This window comes from Sphaeramia orbicularis, chromosome 16 (genome assembly GCF_902148855.1).
Source record: "Sphaeramia orbicularis chromosome 16, fSphaOr1.1, whole genome shotgun sequence".
Lineage (NCBI taxonomy): Eukaryota > Metazoa > Chordata > Actinopteri > Kurtiformes > Apogonidae > Sphaeramia > Sphaeramia orbicularis.
In genome coordinates, this window is record NC_043972.1 from 12,110,042 (window position 1) to 12,117,348 (window position 7,307).

A 7,307-nucleotide genomic window follows, 5' to 3' on the forward strand; every position below is an offset into this window, starting at 1 on the left:
ACAGCTTTGTTTGAACTCTTAAAGAGCCACAGCTATTTTTGTCTCAACTTCCAAGTCAGTTTCTTTTATTGGTCTGTCCCAAGTGACTTATCACATTTATTATATATTATCTTCTGCATAGGGTTAATTTTGCAGAAGCAGTTTCTGGGATAATTAATCTTTAAAGATCTATAATTATTCAGCGTGATATCATGAATTGCGTACAGATAACCGGCCACTTTTAATGGGGTGTTATCTGTACGCATTATAAGCTTTACGCGTGTATGTTCACGGCGCGGTAAAATACCACACAATTAGCGGTTAGATTTGGGTTTAGGGTTAGCGGTTACGAATGTGTTTAGCGGAAATCTTAGTGTACATTGACACGTGATCAAATGGCAACTGAATAACACACGAACGGATGAAAATGCGTAATATAGCACGCCAAATGCAATTCGAACTGGCTGTGACATACAACACGATTAATGAGATTGGTCTGAATTATTTCTGTGACGACTTTCAAATGAATTTTTCTCTACTTGAACCTTTCCTACATGATTTATTACCATTATTATTAAAATTATCCTCTGCTTTTTGCAATTTTTCCATAACTTGCACTTTAACTCTGAACTGTTTTGTTAATTTTGTTGCTTGTTTTATTTTTTATTTTTTTAAACTTAATTCTAGTAAATTTTCTGGTTTATTTTTTTCACACGATTATTATTTTGTACATAAAAAAACAAAACAAAAAATAATAATAAATATAATAATAATAATAATTTTTGTTCATTTTATCCACTGTCATTGATCCACGCCATGGGTTTACTGGTGAATCAATGTTGTAGAAGATGACGGTGTTCCATGGTAACTGTGGAGCCTCTGAATGGCCAAATGGGTCATACCTGATGGACCATGAAAGATGAAGAACTGAGTAATTTTTTGCTTTTCTTTTTTAACATTATTTATCATTTTGTAAGTTTTTTCTTCATTTTTGTTAATTTCCATCCACTGTCATTGATCCGACTCCATGGGTTTTACTGGTGAATCAGTGTTGTAGAAGATGACGGTGTTCAATTTTGTTCAGTTTGTGGCTCATTTTGTTAATGTTACCTATTATTTGTTGATTCTTATTAATTTTCTGTTCATTTTATTAATCAATTTGCCTCATTTGGCTTATTTTTATTCTGTTTTGACTATATTTTAGTAATTTTTGCTTACTGTTTTTTTGGGTTTTTTTTTTACATTATTCATTGTTTTGTAGGTTTTTTCTTCTTTTTTTCTTCATTTCCTCCACTGTCCATTGATCCAACTCCATGGGTGTTACAGGTGAATCAATGTTGTAGAAGATGACAGTGTTTCCACGGTAACTACGGAGCCTCTGAATGTCCAAATATGGTCATATCCAATGACCATGAAAAGATGAAGAAACTGTATTTTACACCAATTATTGACATGGATTGATAGAATTGTGGTTGAACAGGTATTAAACAGTTTAGATCAGTAGATGGTTGTGAATGTTTGGGTCTTTATGGGTTAAATAAAGCTGTGAAAACTCATTGCTGGGTCTATGGAGGACTTAACCAGCAAACAACAACCCATACATATATAATAATGTAGTGAAAGATCAGAGTGTTCGACTGTTACTGTTGTTGTGTTTCCTGTTGGAGCTCTCCCCTGGTTTAGATTTATTTTACTGTGTGAGTCTGTTTGTGTCAGAACCACATGGTGTTTTGTTCTGGGAGCCGTGGTTAGTGTGTGAAAGGTCATGTGTCCTCGGAAGGAGGACGGATATAAAAAAACAACAACCAGTGTCGACCGCTGGTATTTAAATGTACCACTCCTGTTGTGACTGCTGGACCATTTTGTTCCTGGTGTTTCAGATCGGCTTCATTGATCCCTGACCGACCCTTGTTGGCCTTCGTCATGTCACTGCTGACTCATGTCCTCGCCTGCTCTTCGGGATGGGCTCGTGGGTGGCCATCAATGGGATGTGTGGGGAGCTTCCCCTGGTCGTCCCGGCGATCACCGAGGGCTGGTACCTGCCGTCCTACCTGACGGTCCTCATCCAAATGGCCAACATTGGACCTCTTCTTCATCACCCTCATGCACCGTTTTCGCCCCGGGTGTTGGACGGAGCGACCCGTCATCTACGGCATCGTGGTGTTGGGGGTCATCGCCACATTCCTGCTAGCTTTTTTTTTGGAAGCACACGGTGGCGCTAGCAGGGTCTTCACACAGTGTCCCCCTGCTGGTGTTGAGCTTCCTGCTTTCGGTCGTCGACTGCACCTCGTCTGTGTACATTTTTTGCCGTTCATGATGCGTCTACGACCTCAGTACCTGACCACAGTACTTCGCCGGTGAAGGCCTCAGTGGTTGGTACCTGCTTTGGTGGCTCTGATCCAAGGGGGTTGGTGTTGTTCACTGCCAGAACGTCACCGTCTCTGGTAACACCACCGCCGCCGGAACCGGAGAACTTCAGGCCGTCTACCAGCCGGCCAAGTTCTCGGCCCAGATGTTCTTCTGTTCTCAGTGCTATGATGGTTCGTGCTTGGTAGGCTTTCGTCTTGCTCAACCATCATCCCGCCGTGGCCCGGGAGAGGAAGAACGACCTTTACTACGACAGTGACTGGCCCAACAGCAGAGAGAGCAAGGTTTGTCTTTGCCACGCCCAGTCTCCGGAACAGAAGCCCAGATTAACCGTTGGATGCCGTCAAGAGGGAACCTCGCAGTTCCTTTGGGATGGGGACGTTCTCAACTTCGAGGTGGTGTTTATCTTCGTGGTTCTGGCCTGGGTCAATGCTATGACCAACGCCGTGCTGCCGTCGGTTGCAGTCGTACTCCTGTCTGCCCTACGGGAACCAGGCCTACCATTAGCCGCCACCATGGCCGCCGTGGCCAACCCCGTAGCCTGCTTTATCGCCATGTTTATACCAATAAGGTACAAAACGAAGCGTCATGCCTGTTTTAGATAAAACACTAATTAAGGAGACTTAACTGTGGTTTCAGCAGATATGTACAGTCTCAAAGCCTGCAGGTTAATGCTCAGGAGTCAGATTTGTTTTGTGTTATTTAGTGATGTGGGTTATTAATGAAACTTGGACAATGTTATGATGATGAACTGCATTTTTCTTTGCAGGTCTCTCATTTTTATGGCATTTTTGACCATGTTTGGGACCGGATTTGGTGCCTATATCATGGCACTGGCTGCTCTGAGTCCAGTCCTCTGCTGGTCCACAGTCCATCTGGAACTCTACTCATAGTAAGACTCGTTTTACAAAGAATAAAGATCTGTTTTTTCTGTAATTTAATGACTGACCTGTTCTTTATATGGACCGTATACGATTAGCTGATTCATCAAGTCCAGTAAAACTGGGGCTGGACAATATAAGATCAGCTTCTTCCTTTTTTTTTTGGACACAAACATTGTTAAAGAGCCACAGTGACATAGATATACATTGCATGACATTTGTTTTCTTTTTTGGTTGATTTATTTCCTTCAGTATGTTGAAGTGTCCTGTTTAAATTCATAAATTCTTTTGCCTACTTATGTTTGAAACAAAAGCTATCTATCTATCTATCTATCTATCTATCTATCTATCTATCTATCTATCTATCTATCTATCTATCTATCTATCTATCTATCTTAATTTTTTTTTTTTCCAAATTTCCATATTAGATTTTTTTTTTTAAGGATATATTTTCCAGTGCATCCAATCAGTTAAATAAATGGTGCTTATTGACTCTTCTGATAAAATCATACATATTACAATTAATTTAGCATTTTGACTTTAAATATCAAAGATTTATTTAAAAAAATAAATTAATTAAGCACATGCTATATTTACTATATATCCTCTTCAGATCCATGCTAGGGTTTTCTGGTCCACGCTTGAGGACAAGAGTTTCACAGCTTTATACAAAAAAAAAGCAAGTGTCCACCACAAAAGACATCAATAAAAATGTTTAAAAAATGCATCTGAAAAAACTGTTGATGTTTCTAATGTAGGCAACTGTTTAAGAAAAAAAAAAAGCCCAAAACTGTACTTTTCCAGGGTCAAGCTGTAAACACTTAACTTTGCGTACTCTTAAAGTAGATCTCACACAGGACACAATCAGTCATTTATTTTACTAATTAACTTGTCTTGGCCAAATGGGGACTGGATAAGTTCTTGGCAACAAACAGTTTGCAAAAAATTAATGTGAAGCAAAGTCTTAGAGATTAGAATAGTGAATGACAATGAAAGGTGAAGTATAACAGAAAATAAGAGCAAAGAATTTAGGTAAATATAGAAATAAGATATAAAGAAATGTGGCAGTGGAGTTTTCATTGTAGTTCAACTGTTTTCTATGATATTTTGCCATTAACCGTTTGAGCCTATTTTTGCCATTTTTGACTAGTTTTGTGTTAATCCTAACTATGTGGTCAGCAAACCTTCAACCTGTATGAACTGATATTATTATTTTTTTTTACTTTAACCTACTTTATTCACATATTGAGCCCAAAATACATAAAATGATTAAATCACAATTTAAAAAAGATATTGTTTAGTACAGTAAAAACCATAAACATGCATAAAGAACAGTTTTGGTTAAAATTCTTGTTTGTGAATCATTGCATCTAGTGATGTTAACTAAAAATGGAAATAATCATTTAAAGTGACTGTTTGGGGTGAAATGGTCCCTAACAGACTGTGGACAGATCTGGACCTTGCTGATTTTGGTTTTAATCCACCCCCTTATTCTCTGGTGCAGTTTCTGGCCTGGATCCTGTTCGTCCTGTCGTTGTCCTACGTAAAGGTCATCATTGGAGTCATTCTGCGAGACGAGGGTCACAGTGCCCTCGTGTGGTGTGGCGCGTGGTACAGCTGGGTTCTATGGTTGGTGCCATATCCATGTTCCCTCTGGTCAGTGTCTATGGACTCTTTAGATCAGGTGACGCTTGTAACACTAGTGTCCACTTTAGTGACAGAATACCTCTAACTGTAACACACTGCTGTCAGAAAGTCAAAGATAAATTGCACTTGTTTAGTAACACTGAATTTAACTGAACTGGAGCTTTACATATTCCTACAGTACTTGTTTCAATAGACCAAAGTGCCCATAGTTTATCTGTTACTCTGTGATGTTTTACAGTTTTGATCATGTCAGATGTATATTTCTGTTTTAATAAATGTATCTGGTTTTCTTAACTTCTACAGTCCAGTTAAACTGTGCTGAAGTTTGACCTGTCACAATCATCAGTACATCCATTTTGTTGCTGAGATTATACCTATTGTTAATTACATCTCAATTCAGATGTGAAACACGTTTTACTTGAACTGTTTTTACTGGAAGTTAAATTTAGTTTGCTTTTTTTTTTTTTTTTTTTTTTTTTTTTAAAGAATACATGGTACTTTTGGCTTTTACAGTGCCTTGTGTGAAAGATTTGTGCTTTTTGTGGTCAACATGTTAACATTAAACTGCTCTGTAACTGTTACTACAGTGGAAAAACTGTTCAGCACTAAATAAATGTGTTTTTGCTGCCTTAAAAACAAATTCTATGAAATATGCCCATAATGTGTAAGAAGCAGAAGCACAAGGTGACATGATCCATCATTGTTTTAATATGAAGACAATTTATTCTTAAGGTTAATGTCTGATTTTTGTATCTTGCCTACTTGACCATGTAATTTTATTTTGCTGACTTTTCCTTTTTACTTCATACATTTAACACAAACTACTTTCAGCATCTTACACTTTCCTTTTATTTTATTGTTTTCAATCACAAAAAAAATCGCATCCTTTTTTCGTTTTGTTTTATTCTGTTTATTTATTATTTTATTTACTTAATTTTGCATCCTTTTGCGTCCTCATTACGCATGACTGACGAAACAACGAACAGGACGTAAGCAGAGTGGAGGGAGATTTGTTTGATGTAAACCTTTACAGATAAGGCCGTTAAAGTTACCAGTAAACTACACTGGAATATAACGGTGGAGCAGCAGAGAAGAACAGGGACAATGAGAAGTACAGGAAGCAGAGACAATGAACTTAAAAATAATAAAATAAAATATATGGACTTTACCTGGAGTTTTAATTTATCCAAAATTCGGGCTAAGTTCGGCTAATGCTGACAGAAACCAGTCCGAAGAAAGAGGAATCAGTAAACTTGACTGAGTTAACTGAGAACCGGACCAGCACCCAGGGAAAACCAGAACATCTGTTCACCAGCCCCGCCCTCAGACCCGGGCCAGGACCAGAAAGCCCGGTGGGACCAGGACCAGGTGGAACAGGTGAGCTGAACCTGTTAGCATGTAGCTAATATTTGACCCTTTGCATGATACGTCACGCTCTGTTCGCGCCGCAAACGAGCGCCATGATGGACGGCGGAAGTACCGGGACTGCACACTGGACGGCAAACCGTCTAATATAGAATTGACCTGAACGTTCTTGTTTTTGTTCATTTTTTACCCTGCTTTACACGTCCAGCAGTCGCACACACCAGTTCCATCCATGGTTTCAGCTGGGTTCCAGACAGAGCCTGGATATGATGGACCTGATATTACAGATAAGAACAGGCTCTGTTTGTGTCCATAGCATATTAGCTCCACCAAATGCTAGCTAGGTGGTAGACTGGGTTAACTACTATAAGCCACTCTGTTCCAGTGGCTTGTCATAAGTAGCCTACAATGTTAGCTGTGTTGTAGTGGTGCCTTTTTTTTTTTTTTTTTTTTTTTTTTTTTAACCAGCTACACTATGTTATATGAAGTATTGTTGTCATGATGCTGTTCCCATATGTTCTAGTGTGGAACTGTACATATTACCGTGTGTAGATAGTAGAAAGGCAGACACTTCAACAACAGAGCTAATACTGTAGGGACACTGATGACAGACACTAACATTATTACACGTGTTAATTAATTAGAGCTGCTTTTGGTTACAGTCTATTTGAGTTTGGATGGCATGCTGGGGGAAACATGTTAAAAACATAACCAGCTAGCTAGCTAATGTTAGCTGTATCTTTCCTTTACCATTACGAGATCCATTCCTCTGCCGAGACCACAGTACAGCGACGGGGTAATCTAACCTGAGGCTAAGAACTGGTATCATCCAGACTTTAGTCTGCTTTTAGATCAGCACCTTGTGTGTGGGGATACTCCAATTTAGAACAGAATGGACAGACCAGTGCATTAAACTCCGGTAGACTGGAGGACTTTGATAGATCCATAAACACATCAGGAGGGATAAGGTATGGGTCGGTAGCTAGCCCTGCTATCGCTAGCTTCTCCAAATAGCATGCTTTGTATTTTAGTAAGGTGAGTTACTTCGCAGGACAACTCCAAAACTTT

The 7,307-nt window shown here is 39.0% G+C and overlaps 1 long non-coding RNA gene and 1 pseudogene across 1 annotated transcript in view; one reads left to right on the plus strand and one right to left on the minus strand.

The window, feature by feature from the left end:
- The window catches only part of LOC115436175 (uncharacterized), a 19,445-nt gene extending 12,319 nt beyond the window's left edge, over nt 1-7,126 (minus strand). The window contains exons 1-2 of the long non-coding RNA XR_003937787.1: nt 7,116-7,126; nt 7,046-7,051 (exon numbers count right to left, since the gene is read on the minus strand). This is a non-coding gene — a long non-coding RNA (uncharacterized LOC115436175). The remainder of the gene's footprint in view (nt 1-7,045; nt 7,052-7,115) is intronic.
- Nucleotides 1,900-5,241, plus strand: LOC115436157 (riboflavin transporter 2-like; annotated as a pseudogene).
- Nucleotides 7,127-7,307: the final 181 nt, after the last annotated feature.